The sequence below is a fragment of the Seriola aureovittata genome, chromosome 22 (assembly GCF_021018895.1).
Source record: "Seriola aureovittata isolate HTS-2021-v1 ecotype China chromosome 22, ASM2101889v1, whole genome shotgun sequence".
NCBI classification, from domain to species: Eukaryota; Metazoa; Chordata; class Actinopteri; order Carangiformes; family Carangidae; genus Seriola; species Seriola aureovittata.
The window spans coordinates 5,112,720-5,128,185 of NC_079385.1; the positions used below are offsets into that span (position 1 = coordinate 5,112,720).

General features: G+C 37.5%; 1 long non-coding RNA gene across 1 annotated transcript in view; it reads left to right on the plus strand.

Moving 5' to 3' along the window:
• Positions 1-14,314, plus strand: part of LOC130163599 (uncharacterized) — a 64,250-nt gene extending 49,936 nt beyond the window's left edge. Inside the window, exon 3 of the long non-coding RNA XR_008826489.1 lies at positions 13,897-14,314. This is a non-coding gene — a long non-coding RNA (uncharacterized LOC130163599). The remainder of the gene's footprint in view (positions 1-13,896) is intronic.
• Positions 14,315-15,466: the final 1,152 nt, after the last annotated feature.

Below are 15,466 nucleotides of genomic sequence, written 5' to 3' on the forward strand. Positions count from 1 at the left end.
CTGAATTCTTTCCCATGTAGATGAGCGGCGCTGAGCCATGCTGCTGTTTCCTAGCTCGCCATCCTTATGCCAGTGGAGGGTGTCTGCTGATTTGTGTGTGCACAAGAGCCAAGGATTTTCATTTCCAGATATTTCCAGCAGCACCATTGATGATCAATTGAAGGAAATGTTTCAACAACCTGAACACTGTACAGAAATAAAGAAAGACATCGTTGAAAACGTCCAGAGAAGAATTTATGCACTCGTACTGCAGTAGCAGAAGATAAACCAGAAGGCGATGGTTTTTTTGGGGGATTTTTTTGCTGGGAAAAAATGTTGTGTGCATGTGTGTGTGTGTGTGTGTGTGTGTGTCTGAATGATTACACGATTATAGATGAAACATACACACGCTCTGCTGCTGTTTGTGTGTGCATGTGCCAGTTAAAGTTAGCAACCAGCAATTGTGATCAAATTAGCTAATTAGCTTTCATTAACAAATATAATTTATAATTGGTAATGTTAAGAAAACAGCAATATATAACGATAAAAATACCATGAAAATTTTTATATTTACTTTCACCTCAGGATTACAAGACTGTGATGACCAGGAAGTGACAGCAATTTTCTTAGGAAGTAAGTGTATATGAGCTTCACACCCAGTTTTCCATTGTTACATTAAGGATAGAGTGCAAACCAACACACACTCACATTTGACCGAACTTTGTGATGAAATGATGTTACAAAGCTACCAACGCTCATCACGGACTTTCAAATCTCATATCAAAATGTAGCTGATTCCTAAGTCCATTAAGTAGAAGTAACGCATTTATAATAATTCTATCTAACACAGTTTTACAATACGCCATTTTTTTTTACTTTTGATACTATAAAACTGAAATGTTACCTTCACCAAAAGAGTTAGTGCTTTCCAGATGTTTTAATGTAGTAGATACGGTGATGAAAGCAAACATTTTGATGTTACATTTTGTTTCTGTGACCTTCAAAGGACCAGAAAATATCCGTAAGCCTATGCCAACCAACCCCGGCCTCCCCCAGTCAAGGGACATCAAAGTAGGATGGGAACAACATTTTAAAAGTTTTTTTCTTTTTTTTAAATAGCTTATACATATCTGGAAATACACCCTTTTGCTTTCTTGCTGAGAATTAGATAATTAGATTGATACAACTCTCAGGTCTGTGCGCTAAATACAAAACTAAAACCAGCAAATGTTCGCTGGAAACAGGAAACAGTAAGAAACAGCCGACTGGCTTTGAAAAATGGATTAAAAACACACTTTACTCTTCTTTATATCTTGTTTATTTATTCCTCACAAAGACTTGTGTAATGATGACATGTGGTTGTATGGAGGCTTATGTGCCAGACTATTTTTTGCTGGGCGAGGCAGCTTCCTTGGATAAACAATCAAGATGTGACATGTTAATAAGTGAGCTTCACGGTGCTTGTAGGCAGATTTTGTTTTCTTTTTCCTCTATTTCCAGTCTTTGCGCTAAGCTAACGTGGAAAGCTTCGTGTAGCTTTTTTGATCTTCTTATCTAATTCTTGCCAAGATAACCAATAATGTCAAACTATAATTAATCATCATTTTGAATCACAGCCAAATTTAGAAAATTGGTGAGCAAGGACACATTCCTTCAGAGTCATTTGTCTTTATTTAGACAGTGGGAAAGCAGAGAGAGAGATAAACTGGGGACGTCGCGGCTGAAAACTCTCACAAGTGGGATTCAGTCCCAGGTCAGCAGGAACATATGGCTCGGGAGCAAAACAGCATCGCTGCGGACTAATGTACATGAGAGCCTGGAGTGTATAGGAGGTAGAGAGAGGATACGTTCTGATCATAGACCATGCTCTCATCACAGTCTCTGATCCCGGAGAAAATCAGGCCGACAACAGTATCATTGTACAAACAGGCTGCTTTAACGCACAACACTGCGCTCTCCAAATTCCCCTAACACCAGCACTTACAGTATTAATAGAAAGACAGAGCTTGTGACATTAAGGACACTTAACAGCACTTGTGAGGAGTTTCTGTGAAGCTCTTGTTTGGTGTCAAAGTTAGTTTGGTGTTAAATTGCTGATTCCAAATGTTTCATTGTTCTGTGACATCACTGTAATAAAAGAGGTCTATGATTTTGTATTTCAGTGCCTCTAGCCAGTCCAGTCCCTGTTATGAAATCAGGTTTTCAATAGTGAATCTCTTTCATGCCCATAGAAAAAACTATTAAGTAATTCAGGATCAGACTTGTCCGCTCACAGAAGTGATCTAAGGTTCAGTGTATAGCCGCACGATAAGGAAAAAGTCATATTGATGTGCAGTAGCATTCATTTTAATTCATATTTCTGGGGACCTGGTGAGCATCAGTTCAGTCTTACACTGTATATACTGTAGCTCTGAGGTTATGTCCACACTAATACCATGGTGTTGTACAACCAAAACGATCTCCATCAAGAGGGCGTCCATACTTATGCACCGAGCATGCACATGCAGATTGTCTACTCTGCAGTTGGTTAGTTGCGGAAAATACTACAAAAGAGGAACAACAAATGCACAAACAGCCGCTAGTAAAGACAACAAGGTCAGCAGCACTTGTAATTCGTTATCCATGTTGCATTCACGGCTGGTAGGCGTGACTGATAAGACCCAATTAGGAGGTGAACGTGAGTGTCTGTGTCTTCGTCTTCAGACTAAAATGCAACCGCAGTGTTTTCAAACTAAAAAAAAGTCAGCAGTGTTTCCAAACGTCTCAGTTTTACAGGCTTGAAAGTAGTAGTAGTAGTAGTAGTAGTAGTAGTAGTAGTAGTAGTAGTAGTAGTGGTGGTGGTGGACGCCAGGTGTAAACATCGCGAAAATGAATGTAGCGTTAGGAAAATGTGAGGCTCTTTAGCTACTTAACGCTCCACTATGATCAACAGAGCTGGGAACGTCTGCTGTTTTGTGCTGGGCAGGAAGTGGCAAGTTTGAACTGAATGGTAAACAGATGCTGTAAAACTAAACAAATGAGCTACAATAAATAAATATGAATAGAATATAATAAATAGATAAATAATAATAATGAATATAAATAGAATAACTAGAAAAAAAATGTTAAAGCATTACCACGGCAGTATATTACTGCTGCTTTATAAAGCAATAATGTGGTTTAAATAATATTGGTTTATTTTATCAGAAGATTTAATACTGAATACTTTGTGGTGTATAGAATACTCCAAACAATAAATATTGTTGTTGTTATTGTTGTTTGTTTGTTTTTGAGATAGTGATGAACTGAACACATACAAAAATATATGACATACTGTATACATCAGTATATCAAGAATGATGTTGCCATAAATGTGACAAAAAGTGGTTCCGTGAATTCTTTTTTTCATAGTTTCCTCTCTAACTGATACTATACACTGTAGGGTCATCTCATGGACATAGGTTATGTTTATACTTTTAAGGAGAAACAGACTTATTTCTTATTTGCTATGTGAAAAAAAAAAATTCTACAGTACCAAATACACCAGTTAGAAGTGTTAAATCTGGGTTCCAGATGGTTCATTGCAGTCATGAACAAAACGCTAGGTTTATGCAATCTAAATGTGCATCGATTAAAATAGCTAAATTATATTTTACACTTCTCTTGTGTTTTAATTAAAGTGTTGAGCCATAAGAAGATATATTTGTGGTTTTACGAACCAAAAACCGTCTCAATGTAGTTTTACGTCTCCTCTCTCAGGATTCTCTCTGGAGCTCCAGTAACAACAGGTCGGTGAGCCTGTTTTCTGAAGGATTAAAAATATAGCAGATTTAAGGTAAACAATCAGCAAAACAAAATCCTGCTGGGTTGGACAGTGGGTCCAGGTGGGCAGGACTTTGGGCATAGCTGAGGGCGGTGACTGTATAGTTGTGACATCACAAAGTTACAGTCCTGATGGTTCATTTTAAGGCTCAGTTTCTGAATACAGGCTGTGTGCATTTCTCTGTGGACTGAGGCTTTGATACTTTCACAGTATTAATATAGAACCTAGACCTGATTTATAATCAAACAACACATGGACATCTCACTTCATACAATATAGGACCTTTAAAGTGAACTGACTGGAAAGCCATCTACAATTTTTTCAGTAAAGCATTCATTTTTCAACATAGCTTGTCATTATTTGTACTTCCAAGTAGTGGAAGAGCTTGAAGTGGAGTAATGATAGACCTATTGAAAAGACAAGGGTACTATGTATGATAAAGATAAACGACATAATAATTCTAAATGAAAGCAGGTCTGTGTTCAGAGCTGAATGGAAACAAGACAAGTGCACTGTTGAGCTGTTACAATAAGACTCTGTTATCAACCATTACTGAACCTCGTGAGCAGCATCCTGGTTTAACCGTAGGTGTCAAAACAGGCTCAGAATTTCATAACAGCTGCAGTAAAACTGCATTATAAGAGGCAGAGTGTCTGTGGACATCACTGACTCTACTGTAGTCTTATGTAATCCACTTTTGCAATAACCCTACTCCTTCAAAGCAGGCATGTAGGGCAAAGAGTCGAGCCAACTCAAGACCACCTCTGTCTATTGACATAATGAGGAACAAAAGTGACCTAAGTTCTCGGCCCTGCTGTCTCCTCTGTGCTCTAACCTCCTTCTGTCTCTTTCTGCTGAGTGCTACAGGTTCTCAGATCTTGAAAATCCCCTAATGCTCAAAGGCTAAACACAAAACCCCACTTAGCACATAAATACAAACTTGTTCTTCATGCCATCTTGACACCACATGAGACTACTGAAATTATTTTGGTGCCAATGGTGGGTTTGGCTGACATTAACGGAGCAAGTGTTATGTAATCGAGATCGCAAAAGAAGCGCCTTTCATGAGGACATGCTGGCCATAGTGCTGTCCTGAGGCTGTGATCCCACCAAGAGCCCATTTACCGTATACTGGCATTAAATTATTTCTTATCTAGTCAACTGACAGTGTGCTGATTCAAAATATCTATATGAAAAATCAGCAGTAAACACACCAAAGGACATTGAGCTTAAATTTATGGCGGTTCTTAGACGTGCTAGCAGCATAGATACTAACACTTTTATCCTACTATTGGATGGATTGCCATGAAGTTTGGTGCAGATAATCATGTCCCCACTAAGAATACATTTTGTGAACCCCTAACTTTGTCTTTAGCGCCTTCATTAGGTGCAAATTTTAATCAGTCCAAAACTTTAGTTTGTGAAGCTAAGGACGTTCCTGCTGTCTAAACAGGCCGTGTGATCGCTAGCATCTGATTCAGGCTACACTCACACAACCACGACCCACAAGATGTCTTTACGTTTTAAATCTGTTTACTTCCATCTTGCACACACAACTGCAGTGACTGCATGTTTGGTTCTGAGCAGTTCCCAATTTTAACGATAACGATCGAACATTCAGGACTGAACTGAAAGCTGGGGAAACATGTGGGAAGCTCAATATTTTTTTTCTGTTTGACATGTGAAAGATCACTTGTTGATTCACCATCTGCCTCTTGACTGTCTTTCCTTTTAATTCCCCCTGGTTGCTAACCGGCTATCCATTTGATACTCCAGTTCCTGCTATGGATGTCATCTGTTAATGCACAATCAGACTGAGATAGCAAATGAGTACACAATGTCGTTTTTGTCGGTTTTGCAAATGATTTGTTGGCCCACTTACAATACCCTCATGGCCCATCAGTTGCCCCAGGCCCTCAGGTTGGGAACCACTGTTGTAGACATTGTGTTCGTCTTGGTATATGATTGCGATATGATTTTTTTTCCAGGTAGTGAGGTATCTTGATTGTGAGGTATTTGATTTCTTTGATTTGAAAAAAAAAATCATTGCTCAATGTTTATTTAACAATTTTTCAGTTGATTGTCCAAAACTTCTAATTCTATTTTATATAAATCTTACTGTCATTCAGAATTAATAGAGAATTTTATATCTCCCACTTCTGGTTCAAAGTTAAATGAAACGTCCTGGACGGTCGTCTCACTGTCAACAAATGAAGTGTTAAAGCAGCTGTCTAACATTTTGTAAAAATATACTTGTTTGACCTTTTACTCTAAAAGACAGATATCAGCTTCATCCCTATAACAGATGCTGTTGATCCTTTCATGTGACTCTGTGTTTGGCAGCAAACAAGTGCATTTTCCAAAATGTCAGACTGTTCCTTTAACAAGGCTCATAATATTCGTGTCTTGAGGCTGAACAAACTAGACTCCCATTGTTCATCTCCTCATTAATCACGGCTGCGAGCAGATGTGGTGTTGGTGGAAGATCTGCCACCGCAGACAGTAAAACGAGCCCCCAGGCAGAAGACCCTGCAACCCCCAAAAGACTTGTTAAGGTAATATAACCTATTTGCAGTCCGCTTTAAGACAATAATAAACAGTGACAGGAGGGGAGATGGTAAGAAAAGAGAGTGACCAGTCAAATCTCACTTTTTACCTACAAGGCTTATGTCTCAGTATCTCTGCTGGTATCTTACAGCCATGAAATGAAAATTTCATGGACTGTCACACTGTTCAAGAGTCTCAGTTGTAATCCTGCTGCAGTGGTAAAATGCTCTCGGTGTCGTTAACAGCCAAACACAAACCTAAGAAACACAAGCTGCGTACAAGCAGAAATGACATTCCAGAATCGAGCTCTTATTGTTGAATGAAATGTTCAGCAGTCCATGTTGGGATGGAGAGGCAGAGGACGAGGGGTGGGGCACTGTCCCCATAACGGGTCACATCCTCCTGCCGTTGTCGTGACGATACACACGATGCTCGGAGACTAATCCACCAGGAAGTAGAGATGAGCGTTAATCACTGCTCCTCTGATGTCACGCACGGATTACACACACACACACACACACAGGCACACACACACACACAAACTCAAATACAGACACACACATGCATATGTTTATTTCATATTAATATATTCTGCTTATTATTTCACTACTAATGCACAACTGATGCTTAACACTTTAACACTTTACATACTGTAGAACATTTTCCAAAGTTGGGTCCCTTCCCTGCCTTCAGCTTTCAGTTCATTTCAGTGTATATAAAAATAAATATTAGATATTAAATATTACAGTAGCACTCTCTGGTACTGCAAGTGCATTTATTTGTTTATTTTTTTTAGGATGAAATATGGGCAACATCACTTATCAACCTGGCTGATGTACAGTGGTTCCCAAAATAAGGGCCAGGGCCCACTGGTGGGCCACAAAGGTATTGCAAGTTGGCTAACAAATCATTTGCTGTAATAATCATTGTTCTATTACATTTTTCCTTTTTATTTTCTAAGGAGCTCAGCAAAATTTCATGCATCAGTTTTGATTTTCCAGCAATTGAAACACAGTTTAGAAGATGACTTGGAAATCCTGGCGTACAGTATAAGCAAAGCAAAAGTTGTCCTCACACAGATTTGATTGATTTCCCCCACAGCTGCATGACCAGTAAACTGGCTCCCAGTTAAATTAGTCCATGATCTGCGTCTATAAGGGTTAAGAGTCAGTTTGGTTGGGTTTTTTTTCTGTGGTTAAATGCAGACATAATCTGAAGGTCATAATCTAGTACAGAGGTGGCAGAGCAGGCCGTTAATCCTCCTACAACATCATCAGGGAAGCCCCCGCCATCGCCGCTCCCCCCTCCCACCCCCGTGGTCCCCGCCGGAGTGAATACATCCGTTTGGGCTTTACTCTGAATCTCACCGCTCTGATGGAGTGGGATTTTGGAAAACTGGGCGGTGGTGAAAGGGAACAGGACGAGAGGAACAGAGTGTGAAGAGGACACAGGACGAGGAGGAGATCAAGTGGATGTGAGTGGGTTTAATATCAGATCTGTTCAAAATCAGACATGTGGATTATGAGGCATTTTTCATCCGCTGAACAACAGACGTCCATTCATAAAGTGGTTTGCACGTCACAGCAATATCCTCTAGCATTTGCCCCGGTGGAAGCCTCCCTGACATGACGTCAAAGTGTCTGGACCATACGGGCTGTTGTTCCCCATAATGCAATGATGCAGGAGGATTTGTGTGGTAGTATGTTTGACACCGTAAGTCAGAAGGTGGGAGGCCTGGTGTAGAAGACCTTAGGAAACTTTGATTAGTACGACAGGTGCTGCATCAACAGGATATCAGTGCATCTCGCACGGTGAAAATGTCTCGACGTTTAGCTCAGTCCGACTGTATTACAGCATGTTATCTTTATCTTAAAAGTTCAAATAAAAGTGACACATGATTCATACCAAGATAGATAGCTGAAGTTGCCTATGTCTGAACTGCACCGTGAAAGTGATATTCGGTTCACCTACGGCGCCTCCACTGACAAGCTCACGTTACTTTAAGACACACAGAATGTAAGAAAACAACCTGTGGTGGCGACACACTCAGTTCTGAATTTCAACATATCTCAGACTGAATAGTTATTTTCGTTATGTTTTAACGGTAGTTTGAATATATATAGTATTTAATGCTTTTTGACACAGGCCTCTGAAATCTCTGAAATTTGCAGCATCAATACATCAAAAACAGAGAAATAACTGGAATTTGTTTTAAAGGCTGTAATGAGTTGGTATAATTGTTAATGCTCCGATGATGTACCTACTGAAGTGATTAATAAGTTGTGGGCCTTCGATATGATGTGAATGTGGCAAGTGTACTCGACTAAATCTCACAGTCTTATGCTCCTTCTCAGCCACTGCGTTCCTCTAAAGGCATCACCATCCCTGCACACGAGACGGTCTCAGTCCAGACTGTTCTGGTCTGTGGTTCTCTGATGGTGGAACAAGCTACTGAATGCTTTCAGAGCAGGAGCGTCCCTCTCTATCTTCAAGACTCTCTGAAAGACTCATCTCTTCAGAGAGCACCTCCTCTCCAACACCTCCAACACACCAACATGTCTGACTAGCTCTTAACTTTCTGTGCGCTTATTTATCCGATCTCCTTGAACTTATTGAATAGATTTAATACTGCCAAATGAGTAAATGTAATGTTACAGTTATTTCCAAACTTATGTTTTTAAAACATAAATCTTCCTTATGAATGAGCTTTGTGAGACACAGGATTGGCTAAGAAGTAAGACCATGAAGTGTGTGTCTGCAGCACTTCTTTCAACCTCCCCTATCTGATTTCTGTAGCTTTGTGTGGACTGGCCCGGTCTTGCACATTTGCCATTCATCAAAAATGATTTTCATCCTGTACTGCAGAACGTTCTGGACTGAAATGTCCTGTGTACTTGTGTAGACTAACAACCATCCAACTTTGTGTCGTTTAATGATGAATTTCATTGTGTGTCTGCGAACAAATCCGACTTCAGTTCATAATCTCAGACCACAGTTTTCATCTGATGCACCATTCATTTGATTGTAATTATTTAACAGTAGATAGTAGTTAGTGACATGCTGAATGTGACCAGTGCAACATTTTAAACGGACATCATGTTTGTTTAAGTTGCAGTTTCATTGCTATAGGAGATGACGTGCAGCTCAGTGTGCAAACCTCTGATGGATGAAGTGATGATCCTCAGTCCTGAATCTGGTCCAGATAAGATATCAGCTGGCTGCTCTTCTAAAATGTCAGTGATTAAACTGTGATAATTTGCAGAGGCTGCAGATGAGAGCTCACAGCACAAAGTTACATAACGAAGATTTCATTTGGTAATAAAGAGCGTTCTTTGAAATGGGGACTGAGGCTTGGTGGTTGTACTGGCTGATAAATAAGCCCCATTTATTTGGAGCAGGACTCTCCAAACTGCTGTTAGGTGTAGTAAATATTACAGTGGTGCCCTTTGGGAGACAACCTTGGTCCAATGGAGAAGTCGAGGAGGATAGAAAGAGTGTCTTTGTTGTTCGGGGGATTTCCAAGTTACTGTAATACATTTTTTTTAAAAATCTAGACTCTGCATTCTGTTCACTACAATGGTGAAATGTTGTCATTGAAATATTACTGAAACTGCAGTTATATAAAAGTCAGATCTGTAAAAAAAATACAGACAAATTTAACCTCCATTTAACCTACATGTCGGCATCTTTTGGCGAGGAAATCAGAAATCAGATAGATTAGGCTTCAGCACCACCAGCAACCTAGAAGAAGATCTTTGACGTACACAACCCTATCTGATTTCTTTTATTCAGCTGCTGTTTCTTTTATTCTCCAGGGGCCGTATTACAGAAGCTTCCTCCCTTAAGTCTGAAGTTAAGACAGGAAGAGGATTGGTACAGAAGCAAAACCCGACTAACTTTGTCTTTGTCTTAAATGAGGTTAGGAAATCCTAAATACTCAATGCAACATCAGTTATCAACTTTTATGTCTGTTACCTAGCAACCGATGCTACTTTTCTCATCTCGTCTCACTGAAGTATTAATGTAACCCTTTGGATTTCTCACTGAAACGTACAAAAAAAAATGGAACTCAAACAACAAAGGGCTTAACGTCCAGAGAGATAAGTCAGAAGTGTTGATAACAGCTCCAGAAAAAAAATTCAACAACGTTCTCTTTGGGAAATTTACGAGAACATAAACGCAGTTAACAAGAGATAGAGTGGGATAAAAGCGTTCCCAAGAGTTTTGTCATCAAACCGCAACACATCAGGGAGCCTCTCAGTGAATACCTTCCACCTGTTGACATTTTGTTGGTTGTGTAAAGGCAATAACAGAGCAACCATATGGATGAAACACGTTCACTAAGTGGTGGAAAAGTAAAAGAACGGATTAATGCTTATCCTATAGTTAGGAGAGTTAATGTAAGATTTTATGAGGTTAAGAAGCTTGTGCAAAACACTTTTCCTGAATTCTGATGTTGGTTTCATGGACACAGCGATGTGGCCGGTGCAGTTTTCCCATGAAGCTTCATGGTCCAAACCGTAATTTGCCAACACTACACACACTACACTAGAAGACACAACTCATCCCTTCACATCATGTGAACACAACAGCCTTCGACCTCTCTGATGAGAGCAAACATAAACTAATAAGAAAGGTGACGAGTTTCTACGACCTTTGTCCAATTATAGCGCACTTTATCTTTATTTAACTTTAACTTCTTGCCATGTTCACATTTCACATTGTTGCCATTCCTGTTGTGCTTTTATTTACTGCTCTATCATCCTAAAGCCCAGCGGTGGAAAATATCTTTATTTGGTTCTCTGTAGTCAGAGACAAATAATGAAAATAACAGATACTGCTTTATTTTCCCAAATTTGTTTTGGTCCCTGTCCTCAGATCTTATGTAAAGAGAAGGATAGAGAGATAGTGCTTCAACTATTTGTTCTGGAAGTCGTTCAACTATTCCTGAGTGATTACTACCGACTGGGAACATAGTAGGAAGCTTCGGGCTAAGAGCCAAATACATCTGTCATCAGCGCAGGCTCATTCTGCCACTTGTTCCTCTTGTGTATCATTACGTGAAGAAAAATAATCTTCTGAGTCCTGATGGATTTCACTCGATGCAGGCCCGACAGCCGCCAGGAGTTTTCAGTCTTTACTGAGACTCTTGTAAACGTGGTTGAAGTCGGGAGGGAAAAAATGTGAGAAATTCCAGAGAAACACAACATCATTATCATGATTATGTAAAATGTAACTTGTGGAGGGAAAAAAAAAAAAAAACACTGAAGAAACAATGCAAGATTAAACTATGGCTCCAAATAGGCTATCAAGACCCATACAAGCACACGCTCAGTATGTGGCCTCACCCACAGTAACAGAATGATCTGAAACTATAATCAAATAACCAGTCTGTCTGGAGGAGGAGAGACAGAGGGAGAGTCACACAACAAAACCAGCAGCAAAACTGGTAACATTATATATTCTGCATGTAAAGAAACAATCAACACTCTGATGGATATAAATAGAAATGTATTTTCTCTCTTTATCAGACAACTACAAAAAATCTTTATCTGGTCCATTAAATGCACAGTATGTATCTTGTTCCAACCCTCAGTCAAAACAATAACAAAAGATGGCGTTTGGTGATGTCGTGAAGTAGTGTGGGATCATGGGAGTTATTGTCTTCATCATTAGATTCCTTCAGTGTCAGTGGTTCAATGGTTTTTACCTATTGCTGAATTATCCACAAATGTCTCCTCCTCTCCACAACAAACAGACATAGTATAGTAAGGAATAAAAAGTCATAAAAACGGAATAGTATAATAAGGCATAAAAAGGAACAAAAAAGACAGTGAAGTAAGGCATAAAAAGTCATAAAAACAACATAGTAAGTAAGGCATAAAAACTCACAAAAATATCATAATATTGTAAGGCATAAAAATTACATAGTATAGTTAGGCATAAAAAGTCATAAAAACAGAATAGTATAATAAGGCATAAAAAGTAACAAAAACAACATAAAATAGTAAGGCATAAAAAGTCACAAAAATGACATAGTATAGTAAGGCATAACAAGTCATAAAAAAACAACATAGTATAATAGGGCATAAAAAGTCACAAAAACAACATAGTATAGTAAGGCATAAAAAGTGATTAAAACGACATAGTAAGGCATAAAAATTCAGAAAAACGACATAGTATAATAAGGCATAAAAAGTCACAAAAACGTCATAATATTGTAAGGCATAAAAGCAACATAGTATAATAAGGCATTAAAAGTCATAAAAACGGAATAATATAATAAGGCATAAAAACTCACAAAAATATCATAATATTGTAAGGCATAAAAATTACATAGTATAGTTAGGCATAAAAAGTCATAAAAACAGAATAGTATAATAAGGCATAAAAAGTAACAAAAACAACATAGAATAGTAAGGCATAAAAATTCAGAAAAACGGCACAGTATAATAAGGCATAAAAAGTCATAAAAACAGAATAGTATAATAAGGCATAAAAAGTAACAAAAACAACATAAAATAGTAAGGCATAAAAAGTCACAAAAATGACATAGTATAGTAAGGCATAACAAGTCATAAAAAAACAACATAGTATAATAGGGCATAAAAAGTCACAAAAACAACATAGTATAGTAAGGCATAAAAAGTGATTAAAACGACATAGTAAGGCATAAAAATTCAGAAAAACGACATAGTATAATAAGGCATAAAAAGTCACAAAAACGTCATAATATTGTAAGGCATAAAAGCAACATAGTATAATAAGGCATTAAAAGTCATAAAAACGGAATAATATAATAAGGCATAAAAAGTCACAAAAAAATCTTAATATTGTAAGGCATAAAAATTACATAGTATAGTTAGGCATAAAAAGTCATAAAAACAGAATAGTATAATAAGGCATAAAAAGTAACAAAAACAACATAGAATAGTAAGGCATAAAAATTCAGAAAAACGGCACAGTATAATAAGGCATAAAAAGTCACGAAAACATCATAATATTGTAAGGCATAAAAACAACATAGTATAGTAAGGCATAAAAAGTCTCAAAATTGTCATAGGATAGTAAGGCATAACAAGTCATAAAAAAACAACATAATATAATATAGCATAAAAAGTGATTAAAATGACATAGTATAGTAAGGCATAAAAATTCAGAAAAACGACATAGTATAATAAGGCATAAAAAGTCACAAAAACATCATAATATTGTAAGGCATAAAAGCAACATAGTATAATAAGGCATTAAAAGTCATAAAAACGGAATAATATAATAAGGCATAAAAAGTAACAAAAGAGACAGTGAAGTAAGGCATGAAAAGTCCTAAAAACAACATAGAATAGTAACGCATAAACAGTCATAGTATAGTAAAGCATAAAAACGACATAGTAGAGGAAGGCATAAAAAGGCATAAAAACGACATAACAGTAATGTTACGCACAGCTCCAGATCGCTGTTGTGAACTGTTCGCAGGGGTTTGTTTATTCTATTCTTTCCCTCACTCTCTCACGCTGTCACTCTCTCGCTTTTTCTCTTTATCTCTGTCTCTCTCCTCTCTCCAATAGGAGTCCAGCACCTGTCGACACCTGCTGTCACTTACGCCCTGACATAAAAGGAGGGTCCTGTTGAGTGCAAGGGCCCTGTTGTCACAGTTGCCACCTACCTGTCAAGTGCTTGGGCGTGGAATCTCTTCCCAACCTGATCCTCATTCTCCAGCACCAAAGTGCTGGTTTCTGTTGTTTTTGTTTCTTATTTTAGTTGCAGGGTTGAAGATCACCAGTAGTTCAGTTATCAAATTTTGTTTTGGTTTAGGTTCATTTTGAGTTGGGCAATTTAGAGGTCAGTCGCTGAGTGCGACGGCCCATGTCGAAGATGGCTCAGCGGCCTTCCCTTCATATTTCTTTTTGGCCGGGATCTCCAATCCAACTTTGTTTCCTTTAATTTTCTGAGTATATTACATTTTTGGCTGTGTTTGAAATAAACTTATTCTTGATTTGGCATCTGTGTCTGGCGTCCTTCTGTATGTTCCTGTCTCTAGTTTGTGCCTGCAGTTTTAGTAATAGGGAGGCTGGAATAGTAAGGCATAAAAATTTTGCAGTATAGTAAGGCATAAAAAACGCCTGAGTATAGTAAAGCATAAAAATGACATAGTATAGTAAGACATAAAAGGTCTTAAAAATGTCATAGTATAGTAAGGCATAAAAAGTCATAAAAAAGACATTGTATTGTAAGGCATAAAAAGTCATGAAAATGTCATAGTGTAGTAAGGTGTAAAAATAAAATTGACATAGTATAGGAAGGCATTAAAAGTCATGAAAACGACATAGTATAGCAAGGCATAAAAATTCATAAAAACGACATAGTATAGTAAGGCATAACAATAAAAATGACATAGTATAGTAAGGCATAAAAATGACATAGTATAGTAAGACATTAAAAGTCTTAAAATTGTCATAGTATAGTAAGGAATAAAAAGTCATAAAAAAACGACATAGTATAGTATGTAATATTGTATGACATAGTATAGAAAGGCATAAAAACGACATAGTAAAGTAAGGCATAAAAAGTGATTAAAACAACATAGTATAGTAAGTAATATTGTAAGTCATAAAAACGACATAGTATAGCAAGGCATAAAAATTCATAAAAACGACATAGTATAGCAAGGCATAAAAATTCATAAAAACGACATAGTATAGTAAGGCATAACAATAAAAATGACATAGTATAGTAAGACATTAAAAGTCTTAAAATCGTCATAGTGTAGTAAGGAATAAAAAGTCATAAAAATGGAATAGTATAATGAGGCATAAAAAGGAACAAAGAAGATGGTGAAGTAAGGCATAAAAATTACATAGTATAGTAAGGCATAAAAAGTCATAAAAACAGAATGGTATAGTAAGGCATAAAAAGTGATTAAAACGACATAGTATAGCAAGGCATAAAAAGTGATTAAAACGACATAGTATAGTAAGGCATAACAAGTCATAAAAAAACAATATAGTATAACAAGGCATAAAAAGCCATAAAAACAGAATGGTATAATAAGGCATAAAAAGTAACAAAAAAGACAGTGAAGTAAGGCATAAAAAGTGATTAAAACGACATAGTATAATAGGGCATAACGAGTCATAA